At 40.1% G+C, this 18,844-nt stretch overlaps 1 non-coding gene across 1 annotated transcript; it reads left to right on the top strand.

The window, feature by feature from the left end:
- The first annotated feature begins 16,144 nt into the window (after positions 1-16,144).
- LOC132021014 (U6 spliceosomal RNA) lies at positions 16,145-16,246 on the top strand. The gene has a single exon (XR_009405199.1). It is a non-coding gene; the product is annotated as a U6 spliceosomal RNA (small nuclear RNA).
- Positions 16,247-18,844: the final 2,598 nt, after the last annotated feature.

Below are 18,844 nucleotides of genomic sequence, written 5' to 3'. Positions count from 1 at the left end.
ATATATGAAATCTGAGAGGACACCAGCATTCAGTTTGTAGGGACACAGCCTAACTACTAGTAAAAATCTGTCACCAGGGCTGTTGCTTATCAGTTTTGCCCCTATTTAGGGACATGATTCGACTGTTCTCCTGGCAGATCTGAAGCTGTCTTTCCAAGGCTCCTTCCTCATATAAATGGAGGCAGGGCTGGTTACCGATCAGGTCTGAGGTCCCAGGAGAAAGGGCATCTCTCCCCAGCTCTCCTCCAGAGCAGGAAAGCTCTAAGAGCTGCTTGGGAAAGAGAAGGGAGAAACCTAAAAAAGGAAGGGATCCTCCTACACGTGTACTCCTCTAAGATGACCGATCTATTTTTAGGTTTAATAGATCTATTCTTCCCCCCTAAAGAAGCAACATGTTCCACACATGCGGGGTGACCATACGGGCCAAGCACTGGGCTAGATAACTAATGCACCAAGATGCCCGTCACCAACTCGCAATTGAGAAAGTGGGAATTACATGTAAATTAGGGGAAAAAATATGTTAAACGGCTTGCATGGTGTTGGAGGTAGGTAGGCAGCAGTGGAAATAATTAGTGGAATGAAAAAACACTTCAGCAAATATTCTCCGTAATGAAGGCAAATTCATTTCTCGAAGCCTCGTTTTCAAAAGGATACATTATTTCCTCCCTTTAAAATCAGCCTGTCTACTTGCTCCTTTATCGTTTTAGCCTTATTTATCAAGGAATTCATATCTCTAGAAATGATAATCCACAGGAATCTAATAAACACCCTACTTTACTGTCCCCATTTTGCAAACAGGTAAGCTGAGGTTCGGAGAGGTTGAATAGCTTGCTTGAGGTCACATCGCTCTTCAATGGTGAGGTGGGGACTGCCCCCAGGGGTCCCAGAACGTCTAGCTCTGAGTCTGTCTCCGTCCTGATGTTGCCCTGCTTCTTCAAATGTGGGGCTCCACAGTCAGACCTGAACAGTCTTCTCTTCTTTCTCTCCTCAGAGCTCTCAAAAATCTTCCTGTTCTCACCAGTTCAATACCATCTTTGGGTCAACCACTCCAAAATGTATCCACCCACCTCTGTCCATTTTGCTCCAGTTTCGTGGCCCAGTGGCCACTGCAAATGCATCTTAATCATTAAGTTTGAGACCCCAAAACTAACCTTGGCTTATTTCTCTTCTTTGTCCTCTATCTCCTTTCAAATACACTTCAAATGCTTCTCATGGCTTCTCCTAGCCCATGCAGTCATAGCAGAAACAACAAGGCCCCCAACAATGGTTGTCTTACTCTAAAGAGTTAATGTGGCCTCTAGGAGGACTGTTCCCTCCCTTCTCGCTGGTGTGTCAGCCCAGCGCTCTGGTCAGGAGGCTGGTCAGACCCATGGAAAGTAACAGTGAGTGCCCCTCAAGATAGAGGGCTGGTGCCCACTTTCCCACAGCCCCAACACTGCTTCTATTGTCCTGGTTTCTTTATTTTCCAACTGGCTGCTGAGTTTTTAAATTTCCACAACAGGCAGTCGCTATGGTTTCAGACATCAACAAAAGGCATATGTCCCAATTGCTGTAGGAGTTCTCCAGCTGGCTGTTAAGATTCCTTTGCTACTGTGGAAGTTAATGAGTCTCTAACAGATTTCTTTCTCCAGTGCCATAACCCTACCAGAAAAACCAGCCTTGAGCACATTCTAGAACTATTACAGGTCTCCTTTCAGATACACTGAGAGGAGTCATCTAACCACAAGACCAGATAACCCATGCCTTCTCTTGCTCACAACCCATCAAACTGAGTAACTTCCACCAAATTGCTTAGATCCACAATCAAGCACCAAGCATCATGCCTGAGACTATAGAACATGTTAAAAAAATTATCTCTGATAAACACTTATATTGAAATGCAGCCACGTTGACTTTAGAAAACCTTCCATGTTGTTATGAGAGGTTCTTCCTAGTTTAGCTGGTAAAATGAAGTTAAGTGGGCAATTCATGATTTTGCAAGGAATACTGAATAAGTCAAAAGAAAATGTACAATGGTCAAACGTATGAAGTTTAAAAACCAAGTTACAAAAGGATGTGCAAATATGATACCAATAAAATTACTTACAAATGTGATCAGAAAAAAGGTTTTCAGCAGTTATTTAGGCATAGAGATTATGGGTAACCTCAATTTTCTGTGTTTGTCTTTGTTTCTCAAATTTTTGGCAATAACCTTTGTAATCAGATTTTTAAAACTAATATTATTGAGAAATAAAAACTATCACAAAAATAAGTGGATGGAGCAAGGAGTCAAGATGGCAGAGGAGTAGCAGCTTGAGATGATATCAGGTTGCAGGAGTTCAGCTAGATAGTTATCAAACCATTCTGAACACCTACAAACCCAAGAGGAGATCGAAGAGAAAAAGAGCAGCAATTCTAGAAACAGAAAATCGACCATTTTCTGAAAGGTAGGGAATGCAGAGAAATGAATCCAAAGTGATGGGAAGATAGACCTTGGGGTTAGGGCCAGCTCCCAGCAAGCGGTGGAGCAACAGAGCACAAATTCCAAACTTTTAAAAGTCCACTCCACTGAGGGACATCACTCCAGAGGCTAAGTGGGGTAGAGCCCTAATGGGGACAGCATGGTCTCAGGTCCCGTGGGTTCACTGAAAGATCAGGGGTGTCTGATCAGAGTTTGCAGCTATCAGAGCAGGGAAGCCAGCTATAGAGACAGAGCCAAGGACTGAGCTCTCAGCTCAGGGTTACCTTAAACTGTGATCTGCAGTACAGTCAGGCCACTGCTCTTTGAGCAGGTACCCCACAAGTGACAGATCTGGGGAGACTCACCTTTCTTCTCTGGAGGCAGGAATCTTCTGGATTTAGAGACTCCAAATGGGGCTGTGCACCAGAGACAAAAACACTCAGTGATAGGTTGAATGAGCTTGGAGCATGGCCGGAGACCAGGAAGACAGGAGTGACTGGGAACTTTTCCACGAGGGCACACTGAGGAGTGGGGCCCCGAGCTCTCGACTCCTCTGGACCAGAGATTGGGAGGCCTCCATTTTCATTCCCATCCTCCAGAGCTCTACGGAAAGAGTTCAGGGAACAAAAGCTCCCGAGATCAAAGCCAAGAAGAATACTTAACCCAGCCCCTTGCAAGGGCAAATCAATTCCACCTCAGGAGAAGACATTTGAGAATCACTACAACAGGCCCCTCCCCCAGAAGATCAGCAAGAACATCCAGCCAAGACCAAGCTCACTGATCAAGGAGAATAGCAGAATTCCAGAGGAGGGGAAAGCAAAGCATGAAACTCATGGCTTTCTCTCCATGATTCTTTAGTCTTGCAAAGTTAATTAAATTTTTTAATTTTGTTTTTTCTTATTCTGATTTTTTAAACTTTTCCTCTTTCCTCTTTTAATGTTTTTTAAACTAGTTTATCTTAACAATACCTTTCTTTTAAAAATCTTTTTAAATCTTCATTATTATAGTCATATTTTATCCTTCATTATATCACTGTAACTTTATTTTTTGTATACATATAGGGTTTTATCTTCTAAAAATTTTTGGATACGATTTCTTCTAATAGATCAAAATATACCATAAATCTAGCACAGGGCTTTGTTCTAGTCTCCAGGCTGAGAAAATACTCTCCACTTTCTTTTTCCAATCAACTTATCAATTCCTTTTTTAGAATTTTTTTTAAATTTTCATCTTTACAGCTATCTTCTAACCCTTCATCATGTTTACCCTTATTTTTGTATATATATAAGTTTTTCTTTCTTAAAAATTTTGGGAGGTAGTGAGGTAGTTTCTTTTAAGAGACCAAAATACACCCAAAAATCAAGTGCATGGCTCTGTTCTATTCACCAGTCTAATATATTTTTGTTTAATTTAAAAAAAAATTTTTTTAACCTCTCATTACCTTTGTTCTCCCCCTGATTTGGGGTCTCTTCTGATTCGGTTAATGCACATTTTTCTGGGGTCTTTGCCACCCTTTTAATATTTTATTCTCTCGTTCATATATTCTTATCTGGATAAAATGACAAGGTGAAAAAACACACCACAAAAAAAAAAAAAAAGAATAAGAGGCAGTATTGAAGGCTAGGGACATAATCAATATGGACATTGGTAATATGTCAGATCTAAAGTTCAGAATGACAATTCTCAAGGTGCTAGCTGGGCTTGGAAAAGGCATGGAAGATATTTACAGAAACCCTGTCTGGAGAAATAAAAGCTCTTTCTGTAGAAATAAAAGAACTAAAAAAGCTACTAATGAGGTGCAATCAAAAATGAAGGCTCTTACTGCTAGAATAAATGACACAGAAGAGAGAATTAGTGATATAGAACCAAATGATAAAGAATAAAGAAGTTGAGCAAAAGAGAGACAAACAAATACTGGACCACGAGGGGAGAATTCAAGAAATAAGAGATCCCATAAGATGAAATAATATTAGAATAATTGGGATTCCATAAGAAGAAGAAAGAGAAAGGGGGGCAGAAAGTATATTGGAGTGAATTGTAGTAGAGAATTTCCCTAATATGGCAAAGGGAACAAGCATTAAAATCCAGGAGGCACAGAGAAACCCCCCAAAATCAATAAAAATAGATCCACACCCCATCATCTAATAGTAAAACCTACAAGTCTTAGTGACAAAGAGAAAATCCTGAAAGCAGCCCAGGACAAGAAGTCTGTAACATACAATGGTAAAAATATATTTTTTTAAGATTTTATTTATTTATTTGACAGAGAGAAATTACAAGTACACTGAGAGGCAGGCAGAGAGAGAGAGAGAAGGAAGCAGGCTCCTCCCTGCTGAGCAGAGAGCCCAGTGCGGAACTCGATCCCAGGACCCTGAGATCATGACCTGAGCCGAAGGCAGCGGCTTAACCCACTGAGCCACCCAGGTGCCCCACAATGGTAAAAATATTAAACTGGCAGCAGACTTATCCAGAGACCTGGCAAGCCAGAAAGAACTGGCATGATATATTCAGAGCATTAAACGAGAAAAACACGCAGCCAAGAATACTATATCCAGCTAGGCTGTCATTGAAAATATAAGGAGAGATAAAAACCTTCCAGGACAAACAAAAACAAAAGGAATTTGTAAACACCAAGCCAGCCCTACAGGAAATATTGTAAGGGGTCTTCTAAGCAAAGAGAGAGCCTAAAAGTAGTAGACCAGAAAGTAACAGAGACAATATACAGTAACAGTCACCTTACAGGAAATACAATGGCACTAAATTCATATTTTTCAATAGTTACGCTGAATGTAAATGGGCTAAATGCCCTCAAATAAAAGACACAGGATATCAGAATGGATAAAGACAAAACCCATCAATATGCTGTCTGCAAGAAACTCATTTTATTTTTTTTTAAAGATTTTTATTTATTTGACAGACAGAGATCACAAGTAGACAGAGAGGCAGGCAGAGAGAGAGGAGGAAGCAGGCTCCCTGCTGAGCAGAGAGCCCAATACGGGACTCGATCCCAGGATCCTGGGATCATGACCTGAGCCGAAGGCAGAGGCTTTAACCCACTGAGCCACCCAGGCGCCCATGCAAGAAACTCATTTTAGACACAAGGACACCTCTAGACTTAAAGTGAGTGGGTGGAAAACAATTTAAAATGCTAATGGACATCAAAAGAAAGCTGGGGTAGCAATCCTTATATCAGATCAACGAGATTTTAAGCCAAAGACTATAAGAGATGAGGAAGGACACTATATCATACTCAAAGAGTCTATCCAACAAGAAGATCTAACAAGTTTAAATATCGATGCCCCTAACATGGGAGCAGCCCATGTTAATTAATAACAAAATCAAAGAAACACATCTACAATAATACAATAATAGTAGGGGACTTCAACACTCCCTCGCTGAAATGGACAGATCATCTAAGCAAAAGATCAACAAGGGAAAAAAGGCCTTAAATGACACACTGGACCAGATGGACATATTCAGAACATTCCAACCCAAAGCAACAGAATACACATTCTTCTCTAGTGCACACGGAACATTCTCCAAAATAGATCACATCTTGGGTCACAAATCAGGTCTCAACCAGTACCAAAAGATTGGGATCATTCCCTGCATATTTTCAGACCACAATGCTCTGAAGCTAGAACTCAATCACAAGAGGGAATTTGGAAAGAACCCAAATACATGGAGACTAAACAGCATCCTTCTAAAGAATGAATGGGTCAACCAGGAAATTAAAGAAGAATTGAAAACATTCATGGAAACAAATGGTAATGAAAACACAACAGTTCAAAATCAGTGGGACACAGCAAAGGCAGTCCTGAGAGGAAAGTATATAGCAATACAAGCCTTTCTTAAGAAACAAGAAAGGTCTCAAATATACAACCTACCCCTACACCTAAAGGAGCTGGAGAAAGAACAGCAAAGAAAACCTACACCCTGCAGGAGAAGAGAAATAATAAAGATCAGAGCAGAAATCAATGAAATAAAAACAAACAAACAAACAAAAACAGTAGAACAAATCAACGAAACTAGGAGCTGGTTCTTTGAAAGAATTAATAAGATTGATAAACCCCTGGCCAGACTTATCAAAAAGAAAAGAGAAAGGACCAAAATAAAATCATGAATGAAAGAGGAAAGATCACAACCAACACCAAAGAAATACAAACAGTTAAAAGAACATATTAGGAGCAACTACACACCAGTAAATTTGACAATCTGGAAGAAATGGATGCATTCCTGGAGCAAAACTGAACCAGGAAGAAATAGAAAACCTGAACAGACCCATAACCAGTAAGGAGATTGAAGCAGTCATCAAAGATCTCCCAACAAAAAAGAGCCCAGGACCAGAAGGCTTCCAAGGGGAATCCTACCAAACATTTAAAGAAGAATTAATACCTAGCCTCCTGAAACTGTTCTAAAAAATAGAAATGGAAGGAAAGCTGCCAAATTCATTTTATGAGGCCAGCATTACCTTGATCCCAAAACCAGACAAAGACCCCATCAAGAAAGAGAATTACAGACCAATATTCTTGATGAACACAGATACAAAAAAAAAATCTCACCAAAATACAAGCCAATAAGATCCAACAGTACATTAAAAGGATTATTCACCGCAACAAAGTGGGATTTATTCCAGGGCTGCAAGGCTGGTTCAACATCCGCAAATCAATCCATGTGATACAATACATTAATAAAAGAAAGAACAATAACCATATGATACTCTCAAGAGATGCTGAAAAAGCATTTGACAAAGTACAGCATGCTTTCTTGATCAAAACTCTTCAAAGTGTAGGGATAGAGGGTACATACCTCAATATTATCACAGCCATCTATGAAAAACCCACAGTGAATATCATTCTCAATGAAGAAAAACTGAGAGCTTCTCTGCTAAGGTCAGGAACATGGCAGGGATGTCCATTATCATCACTGCTCTTCAACACAGTACTAGAAGTCCTAGCCTCAGCAATCAGACAACAAAAAGAAATTGAGGGCATCTAAATTGAAGAAGATGTCAAACTATCACTCTTTGCAGACGATATGATATTTTATGTGGAAACCCAAAAGACCCCACTCCAAATCTTCTAGAACTTGTACAGGAATTCAGTCAAGTGTGAGGATATAAAGTCAATGCACAGAAACCAGTTGCATTTCTATATACCAACAAGAGAGAAGAAAGAGAAATTAAAAATTGATCCCATTTATAATTGCACCCAAAACCATAAGATACCTAGGAATAAACCTAACCAAAGAGGCAAAGAATTTGTATGCAGAAAACTATAGAGTACCCATGAAAGAAATTGAGGAAGACACAAAGAAATGGAAAAATGTTCCGTGCTCATGGATTGGAATAACAAATATTGTGAAAATGTCTATCTTACTTAAAGCAACGTACATGTTTAATGCAATCCCTATCAAAATACCACCTATTTTTTTTCAAAGAAATGGAATAAATAATCCTAAAATTTATATGAACCCAGAAAAGACCTCATATAGCCTGAGGAATGTTGAAAAAGAAAGCCAAAGTTGGTGGCATCACAATTCCACACTTCAAGCTCTATTACAAAGCTGTCATCATCATAACAGTATGGTACTGGCACAAAAACAGACATATAGATCAATGGAACAGAATAGAGAGCCCAGAAATAGACCCTCAACTCTATGGTCAACTAATCTTTGACAAAGCAGGAAAGAATGTCTAATGGAAAAAAGACAGTCTCTTCAACAAATGGTGTTGGGAAAATTGGACAGCTACATGCAGAAAATGAAACTGGACCATTTCCTTACACCACACACAAAAATAGACGCCAAATGGATGAAAGACCTCAATGTGAGAAAGGAATCCATCAAAATCTTTGAGGAGAACACAGGCAGCAATCTCATCGACCTCAGCTGCAACAACTTCTTCCAAGAAATATTGTCAAAGACAAGGGAAGGAAGGACAAAAATGATCTATTGCGACTTCATCAAGATCAAAAGCTTTTTCACAGAAAGGAAACAGTCAACAAAACCAAAAGACAACTGACAGAATGGGAGAAGATATTTGAAAATGACATATCAGATAAAGGGTTAGTATCCAAAATCTATAAAGAACATATCAAACTCAACACCCAAAGAACAAATAATCCAATCAAGAAATGAGCAGAGAACATGAACAGACATTTCTGAAAAGAAGACATCCAGATGGCCAACAGACACATGAAAAAGTGCTCCACATCACTCGGCATCAAGGAAATACAAATCAAAACCACAATGAGATACCACCTCACACCAGTCAGAATGGAAAATTAACAAGTCAGGAAAGGATAGCTGCTGGCGAGGATGCGGAGAAGGGGAACCCTCCTATACTGTTGGTAGGAATGCAAGCTGTGCAGCCACTCTGGAAAATAGTATGGAATTTCCTCAAAAAGTTGAAAATAGAGCTACCCTACAACCCAGCAATCACACTACTGGGTATTTACCCTAAAGATCCAAATGTAGTGATCCGAAGGGGCATGTGCACCTGAATGTTTATAGCAGCAATGTCCACAATAGCCAAACTATGGAAATAACCTGGATGTCCATCAACAGATGAATGGATAAAGAAGAAGCGATATATATATATATATACAATGGAAAACTATACAGCCATCAAAAGAAATGAAATCTTGCCATTTACAACAACGTGGATGGAACTAGAGGGCATTATGTTGAGCTAAATAAGTCAATCTGAGAAAAAGAATTATCATATGATCTCCCTGATATGAGAAATTTGAGAGGCAAAGTTGGGGGTTTGTGGGGTAGGGAAGGAAAAATGAAATAAGATGGGATCAGGAGGGAAACAACCATAAGAGACTCTTTTTCCTTTTATTAATTTCTTTATAAACATATAATGTATTATTAGCCCCAGGGGTACAGGTCTGTGAATCATCAGGCTTATACACTTCACAGCACTCACCACAGCACATACCCTCCCCAATGTCCATAACCCCACCACCCTCTCCCTACCCCCTTACTCCTGGCACCCCTCAGTTTGTTTTGTCCATTAGAGACTCTCAACCTCACAAAACAAACTGAGGGTTTGCGGGGAGAAGGAGGTATGGAGAAGGTGGTTGGGTTACGGACATTGGCAAAGGTATGTGCTATGGTAAGTGCTGTGAAGTGTGTAAGCCTGATGATTCACAGACCTGTACCCCAGGGCAAATAATATATTATATGTTAATTTTAAAAATAAATAAATAATTTGGGGAAAAAAAAGTGGGTGATTCCATTCTAAGGAAACTAGAGTTTCTGAATATTCTGGTATTCTCTTGCAGAGAATTATCATGTTGGGCAGTGCCTTTAACAGTCTGGGCTTTATTCAGTCATCTGCTAAACGAAGAGTTGAACTAACATCTGAAGCACTTCTGGTGCTAAGGGGCTGTGATCCAGTATTTTGAGTTAGGGACTGGGAAGGAATGTCCATCATCCACAAGGCAGCGCTGAACTGAAGTTTATGCTTATTCTGTGACTGTCCTGAGCCTTCTATGTTAGTCTTTTCACAAGTAAAACAAGACATTTGGACTAGACATCCTCACTGGCTTCTGTCCTCCAGGTCTGACATTCTGTGGTCCTGTGGGTCAGACCCTGGTTCAGAAATGGCTTTTCACCTGTAAGTAGCTCACAGACAAAATGTGCAGTCTGTTCTTATGTATATTAGAGAATGAATGGAAGACACTGAGGCTACTAAGTTTGTGCCCTTAAAGAATTCATACTTGAAAGTCCCGTTTCTAATGATATTTAAGCAAAGCAAAGACAAACACAAGAACCTTTCCTATCTGGAAAGCTGCCTGTCCTCTGTGAAAATTACAGACTTTGGAGCCCGTGAACCCCCCACCTTTGGGTAGCTCTGAACTTGTTGGCTACCATGATGAGGCGTTTTCTAGTTGTTGTGGTAGTCATTATTTTAAGTTGTCAGATTATTGCCTTGTTCGTAGTACCAGCAGAGCACAGGAGACAGCCCCTTGGTTGAGCAGAACACAGTCTGAAACCCAGGGAAGCAATTTTATCTTAACAAAGGTAATGGCTAGAAGACCACTTTGTATACCAGAAAGCCTAGGACAAATGTCGAAAGCTGTTACCATGAGTCACCTGTCTGGATCTTCTTCAACAAGACAACTTCTTAAGGTCTCTTTAGATGTTAAAACCCTTACTTCACAATTCTTCAATAGTTAATTTCAACAAGCATTGCCAGTGGAACCCGGATCAGACTGCCCAGTTCTGGCTTTGGGGTTCTTGAGGGTTTTAGGGTTTTTTAAATTTTTTTTTTAATTTTTTGCTATTTTATTTTATTTTTTGCAATAAACTGAAAAAGTCTCAAGAAATTCTGAAGCATAACTCAAAACAACATTGATTTGAATTTCTTCTCCTTTTAAACCAAAAACAATGTATGTATGCTGTGCAGCACATTGGTTTGCATGGAGAGGAAGTGGCATCTCAGAGTCACACAGAGAGAGGAAACTTATTTCTAACTTATATGTAAGTTCTATGCTTTGAGTAGTTTGAGGGACCACTAGCAAGAGGGATGCCAAAGGCCTGTAACGGGAACCATGGTTTTGGAAACTGCCTGTTCTTGCTGTGCATCAAGTCAACTCACTGAGGTGGAAAGTTTTGTTCTCTCTTTTCTCCCATGTACAGGATGAAACCTGGAATGAAGTCATGGAAACACATCAGAAACTTCCCACCGACCAATTAGACTTGAGAAAGCAGCAAGAGGCCATGTGGGAACTCTTCACAAGTGAATGCACTTATTTCTTGGACCATTTATTAGTTCTTAAGATGGTAATGCTGGCCTTCAGTTTGCAGCAGATGGAAAATATTAATTTGATTCTCTGGACACTTGTTTTCTCCCACTGTGCTGAGAGAAAAAAAAGAAAAAGAAGAAGAAAAGAAAGGAAAAAAGGAAGTTGAAGAGAGGGCCCCTTCTTTCAAGGGATTTTTAAAAATTACACTTACTTTTTTAATCTGTTGCTTAGTTGTCTCTTTGTTCTCTTTTAAAAACATGGCTTCTCAGGTTTGGGTAAGATCTAAGTAAACTAGTCCAGCTCCTCATTTGATGTCTGAATCCTCTTCTGTCTTATCCTCACCCATGTTCACACACTACTAGAGTCAAGGAGCTCACAAACATCCTCAAAGCATCAGTCCCACCTTTGGTCAGCTCACTTTTCTGGAGCTCTCATTCCCTCATGAACAATGCTAAGAGAAGGCTTTTTTTGGTTTTTTGCTTGCTTGCTTGCGTGCTTGATTTTTCTTTTTCTTTTTCTTTTTCTTTTTCTTTTCTTTTTTTTTTTTTTTTTTTGAGATTTTTATTTATTGGACAAAGAGAGAGTACGAGCAAGGAGAGGGACACACAGAGGGAGACAGAGAAGCAGGTTCCCTGTGGAGCTGGATCCCAGGGACCCTGGGATCACGGCCGGAGCCAAAGGCTGACATTTAACCACCCAGGTGCCTCACAAATGCTAATTCTTTTTTTTTTTAATTTTTTATTTTTTATAAACATATACTTTTATCCCCAGGGGTACAGGTCTGTGAATCGCCAGGTTTACACACTTCACAGCACTCACCATAGCACATACCCTCTCCAATGTCCATAACCCCACCCCCCTCTCCCAACCCTCCTCCCCCCAGCAACCCTCAGTTTGTTTTGTGAGATTAAGAGTCACTTATGGTTTGTCTCCCTCCCAATCCCATCTTGTTTCATTTCTTATCAGCCATTGGGCCACCCACACAGATGTCTGGGACAACCATTCTCACGTCATATAATGGGCTTGGCTTACACAGCATATTCGTGATGTCTGCCAGGGAAATGCCTGGGGAAGTGCCCTGAGGTAGTGCAGTTCTGAGCAGGGAATTCTGAACAGAGAATTACCCAAGAACCATGGGGCCAAGAATGGGAAGGGAGCAGTCGCCTTCTAAGACCACAGGGAAGAAGAGGCACAGCGCCTCAAGGCTTCCTCTGCCCATAAGGCATTCAAACTTTGGCTACTCTCTTACACAGGAAAAATGCTGGGTTGGGAGACTCAGGTTCAAGGTCTGAATCTGCCTCTGACTTTGACCTTGGGAAAGTCTAGCTCTACATTTCCTAAACCAGGGTTTGGCAGACATTTCCGTATAGGTCCAGACAGTAAATATTTTAGGCTTTGCAGGCCACGTGGTCTTTATTGTAACTACTCAGCTCTTCTGCTGCAGCACCAAAGAAGCTATAGATAATTTGTAATAAAAAGAGAGAGAGAAATAATGTGGTACATTGGCGTATTACAATAAAACATTATTTGGGTAGCAGGCCTGGTTGACCCCACAAGCTGTCATTTAAGAATTTCTGTGCTAAGCTATGAAGCAGAGATGACAACACCATCTCTGGCTCTCTCATACCATCTCATCACTGCAATAATCAGATTCATTTTCTTTGAAAACTATCAGGTGCTATGCACATGTCAATTAATATCTTCTCTAAGTAATATTGATTGTATTGGCCACAATGTTAGGTACTTTGCCAGCAAACTTTAAACCACAAAGACTCAGAAAATTGAGAATTAGAGATGATATGTATTAGGATGCAGAAAATGAGTTCAAGTGATGCAGGATTTTAGTGGGCAATGTGGCTGTGGAGTTCACAGGTGGGAGGAACTTCAAGGTTGGCTCCATCAAAGGACTCAACTCCTAGGACAAATTTTTTTTTCCATATTTTACCCCTGCCTTCCATGGCATCAGCCCCATCCTATGGTGGGCTTCTGTTGTAGTAACAAGATGGCTGATGTCCTTGAGGCCAGAGAGAGAGAGATCACTTCTCAGCACTCATGCCAATGTCATGATGTTCATGTTCATTGCACTGGCTTCAGTCACATGCCCTCCCCTGAACCAACTACTCTAATAAGGAAGGAAAGTGCTAATTGGTTTAAAGCAATCAAGGCCCATCTCTACAAGTAAGGACTCCTTGGCTCACAGCACATGCAAGGAATGGGAAAGAGTAGATACTGAAGGGAAAAGCAGAAGATATTATGGAAGGGGAAGACTGAAGCTGGGTGGTATCCAATAGACATTCTCGACAGAGCACTAACCCCCTGGCCTGTACTACCACCCCTGCCCCGTTAAACAGCATAAGAATTTTTAAATCCCACTGTAAGCTATACAAGCTTTTTTAACTAGCATTTTCTGTTTGTTGTTTTTAGAAAAGCCAGTTTGAGTTTATTGATTTTCAAGTGTCACTGTGTATGTACAGTATTATGTATCAGTCTTCATATAATCAATGCAAGTTTCCCAAAGTTGGTTATATTTTGTAATTCAAGCAGTAAAATAAATAAACCAGAGGACTGGGTATCTTTTTAAATGGACAGATTTTCTACAGGGCAAAAATCTTATAACAAAAACAGTATTTCTTCTAAATTTTCCCTACTTATCTGTTGCCATTACTTCCAATTCTTACAATGATGTTGTTTAAATATTTGGATATTGCCAGATTTCCCGACAATCAGTACCCCAGGCAAACCTCAGAGAGATTGCGGGCTTAGTTCCTGACCTCCACCATAAAGTGAGTATCGCAATAAAGCAGGTCAAATGAATTTTTTGGTTTCCCAGTACATATAAAATTATCTTGACACTAGAATATATGTCCATCAAGTGTGCAACAGAAGTATATCTAAAAAACAATGGTCATATCTTAATTGCAAAATACTTTATTGCTGAAAAATGCTAACCACCCTCTGAGCTTTCAGTATGTCAGAACCCATTTGCTGGCGGTGGGCCTTGCCTCAGTATGGATGGCCGCTGACTGACCGGGGTGCTGGGAGCTGAAGGTTGAGGTGACTGTGGCAATTTCTTCAGATAAGACAACAATGAAGTTTGTCACATCGGTTGGCTCTTCTTTTCACTTGAACACTTAAAGGCTATTGTAAGATTATTAATTGGCCTAATTTCAATATTGTTTCAAGGAATAGGGAGGCCTGAGGAGAGGGAGAGAGAGAGATGGGCAATGGCTGGTTAGTAGAGCAGTCAGAACACATACCCAATGTCCATCAGTTAAGTTCACCATCTTCTATGGGCGTTGTTTGCAGAGCCCTACAACAGCTACAATAGTAACATCAAAGACCGTTGATCACCGATCACCATAACAAATAAATAATAATGAAAAAATCTGAAATATGAGAATTGTGAAAATGTGACACAGAGACATGGAGTGAGTCAACACCCTTGGAAAATGGCACCAAGAGGCTTGCTCGACATGGGGTTGCCAAAAACCTTCAATTTGTAAAGACGGGGTATCTGTGAAGTGCAAGAAAATGAGCAATGTCTGTACACAGGATTTGGGGAAGCTCTAAGTCAGTGGTTCTCAGAGTGTGGTCCTTAGACCAGCAGCATCAGAATCACTTGGGAACTTACTAGAAATGCATATTCTCAGGGCATCTTAGTGGCTCCATGGAGCCTACTTTAAAAAAAAAAAAAAAAAAAGGAAAGAAAGAGAAAAGGAGGAAAAAAGAATATTCTCAGATCCTATCAGAGACCTATGAGTCAGAAATTTAGGGGATTGACACTAATCTTTGACTTAACAAGGTCTCTAGGTAGTTCTAACGCAAGTTTTAGAAACATTCACTGCATTAACATAAGGAAATAGAAACTGGAGAAGATTGGTGGTCTAAAGTCCAGCTTTTTTACACTTAAACTCCTTGAAATAATTGGTCCCTTTGAATGTTCATCGTATTTCTACAAAGTAGGCCTGTTTCAAAAAATTGATCTCTAGTTTATAGAATGAGGGCAAGTTATCTGTGAGAATTACAGTTCCTTCTTGACTTGCTGCAGTTTTCCTGTTGTATAAAGGAATCAGATCAAGTAATAAAAACATAAAGACTCCTTTAATGTTTCACCAATGTTTAATGCCTTTTCAAAATCTAAACATCTTCCCAGTTATCAGATATTAACTCATTTGTTGTCTATTTTTAATTTCTTGAACGTACAAGATATTTGGGTCTTTTGCAGAGGAAGAAGTAAATGAGAACTCATTATGAATGTTGTTTTGGTCTTAAGTTAGTGCCATTGGCAGGAAAAGAACCCTTGAGATTTCTTTGGCCCCGGGAAGCTGAGAAAGCCCATTTGAACAGATTATGTCCAACAAGCATCTGTGAGAGCTCACACAAGCAACAGCAACTTTGTACAGAACAGCTCATTTCCCATTTGTCCTATGGAGCTTAAATGTCATCATTTGTATTTAGGAAAATTCTTAAACCTTGAAAATACTGATTTCTACATTGTCTTCTAAAGTTATACTCAGGAGGTTGATGTTTAATGTTCTTGCAAAGGGCAAGTTTCAAAATTGGAAAATAGAAAGTAATTGCATTTTTTTAAAAAAGATCTTCATGAATACATTAAAATAACTACAAACTCATGAATATCTCCTGGATGTGGCTGTATGGAGACTTTTTGCAAACCTAGAGGCGTTGAGTCAGATGAGTCACAGTGGGTAGACATCAGTAGCCATGTTTTCAAATTTACCAAAGGATCATAAAAATGTACGCTTATTCTATTCCTGTGGCTTCTGTTCTATATTCCATCCCCATATAATGTCATGACCAGGAGTTTGGATTAATAAGCAGGAAATCTAAATGTCCATTGACATCTTTCTGATAGATTGCAGATATTACTGGGCCTTCGGTAACATCTTCCATCTTTCTGTGGTCATTTAAGAAGTAAACGTAATGTTTGCTTCAGTGGCACACATACTAAAACTAGAACCATAGAGAAAAGACTAGTATGGCCCGGCACAAAGATGAGGCACAAATCTGGGAAGCATTCCATATTTTTTCTATGATACAAGCTCTGGAACATCTTCTAGAATCTACTCAGGAACCCACCTGGTTTAGTGCTGTATTCAGAAGACCTAAAACAGTGCCTGGTGGGCCTGGGAGGCTCGAGACGCAATGTGGAATATATGAATTTCCTCAATAAGTAATGCTGAATACAAAAAAAAAAAAAAAAAAGTTGAACACATTCGTTTGTTTGTTTTATTTTTTTCAGATTTTATTTATTTGACACAGACAGAGATCACAAGTAGGCAGAGAGGCAGGCACAGAGAGAGGAGGAAGCAGACTCCCTGCTGTGCAGAGAGACCGGTGCGGGGCTCGATCGCAGGACCCAGGGATCATGACCTGAGCCGAAGGCAGAGGCTTTAACCCACTGAGCCATCCAGGCGCCCCAAGTTGAACACATTCTTAAGATCTCCATCATCGGGGGGCCTGGGTGGCTCAGTGCGTTGAGCCTCTGCCTTCGGCTCACGTCATGATCTCAAGGTCCTGGGATCGAGCCCTGCATCGGTCTCTCTGCTCAGCAGGGAGCCTGCTTCACCTCCTCTCTCTGTCTGCCTCTCTGCATACTTGTGACCTCTGTCTGTGTCAAATAAATAAAATATTTTTTTTAAATCTCCATCATCTTCATAAATATTTATTTTCAAATAAATGTCCTCTTCACACATATATTATAAATAAATAATATCTTTCTTCTAAAAAGGAAGAGAAATACCAACAATAATTTATATGTAAGATACACTGATAAGAAAATATATATTGGAGAGCGGAGAAAAAGAAGTCTTTGAATTTTGCCAGGACATAAGTTCAAAATGAAAAACATCTCTAAGAGTGATACCCGAAGCTCATCAATTTTTGACTCCTTACCCTTGGAAGGGTGACTACTCTTGTTTTCTTTCTCCCTGGCCCTTAGAAAAGCTTTGGTTTTGTGAACAGTCTTTTCAGTATCATCAAGGACTAGGCCAAGCCTTTGGAGACTTCACTGCTGGTGGATTTCATTTCCAAGCTCACAAAGATAAGATCCTTCTGGGATGATCCAGCTTTGTTCCATAAATTCACCCACCTCCCAGGAGAGTTAGGTACGGGCTCCTTGATTTGCGTGCGTGTGCTATCGTGCCTAAGAACGTTCCATGAATACCCTCCCATGAAAGAGACATCCTTTCCTCTGCCAGTCAACATCTTCCAAAATAACTTGTGGCTCCTGTTTGCCACTGTCACCCCTCCTGCGTGGGTTTTATGAACACAAAACTCTGCATGCATGGAAACACCATTTCCAAGTCTGTTTTGTAAAATTATTTTAACTTAAAGCAATATTCATGGCAACAGTTTGTGTAGGCTAATTACATGGTTCAGTTATTCTTCTAACGAAGTGCCAGGCTCTCAGAAAAGAACAAAATAAACCTTCACCTCTGTCAACACCCTTAATAAGACTTCTGTGTGAAGGAGAAGAGAGGAGAAACTACACCTTTGGTTTGAGAGATACTATTTATTTCCTGAGTAAATACTTGGACCTCCTCCCCCACTTTTTTACTTTGACTTTTTAAACCCGGCCCCTCCTCACGGAGCAAGATTTTAATTTTTACAAGCCATTCAAAAAAACCCATAGATTGAGATTTACTGAGCATTTACTAAGGGCCTAGGTATGGGGCTGAGACCCTGTACATGCTAATCTGTAGAATTAGACGCTGTCCCTAGTTTGGGGGAGTTTTCAGTCCAGTGGGGGAGAAACAGATGTGATAATGATGCCAATGATATCATTCAATTGAGATAAATGCTGAGGAGAAAGGAGCATAGATATCATCAAAGAAGGCTTCTAAGTTGGGGCAGATGGCAAGAGTTTACAGATAGGAGATTCTTTGCAATGATGCTCAAGGTGAGAGATGAAGGAGTATTAAATGCACTGAAACAAGCATGAAGTTAGGTGAAAGTAACGAGATCTTTGGTCACCTCTGAAAACAGATTTGAGTAAGAAATGCTTTGAAAAACAGGGGAAAGAATGTAGTACTGGCAATTAGATAAACATCTCAGGATCTCTCAATCCTTCAGAACATGTTTAAATTCAGTTTTTAGTAAATAGTCTGGAAAAACATCCACTTCTCCTCAAAACACATAAGTTGTATTCGTCTGCTGGGGCGGCTATAACAAACTGTCACAGAGTGGGCAGCTGTCAAACAACAGAAATGTATTTCTCACCGTTCCAGAAGGTGGAAGTCCAAGATTAGGTCACCAGCATGGTCAGGAGAGGGTCCTCTTCTGGGTCGCAGACTTCCCATTGTATCCTCACATGGAAGAAAGGGCCAAAGATCTCTCTGGAACGTCTTTTATAAAGGCACTGAAACCATTCACAAAGGCTCTATGCTCATGACCTGGCCTCCCAAGGGCCCACCTCCGAATACAGTCACACTAGGGCTTAGAATTTCACACGTGAATTTGAGAGGACACACATATTCAGACCATAGCATAAGAGCACTTGTAGCCTACCAAAGCATGGGGCATCAATAGACTCTTAATTCCAAGTCTGTAATATAACCCACGAGGGAGTGCTTCATATCATGTTACAAATGGGCAAAGGTGAGTTATAAAAGTTTTCCTAAATTTA

The sequence above is a fragment of the Mustela nigripes genome, chromosome 6 (genome assembly GCF_022355385.1).
Source record: "Mustela nigripes isolate SB6536 chromosome 6, MUSNIG.SB6536, whole genome shotgun sequence".
Lineage (NCBI taxonomy): Eukaryota > Metazoa > Chordata > Mammalia > Carnivora > Mustelidae > Mustela > Mustela nigripes.
The sequence above is the reverse complement of the archived record's forward strand: the minus strand, read 5'-3'. Positions and strand labels throughout refer to the sequence as shown.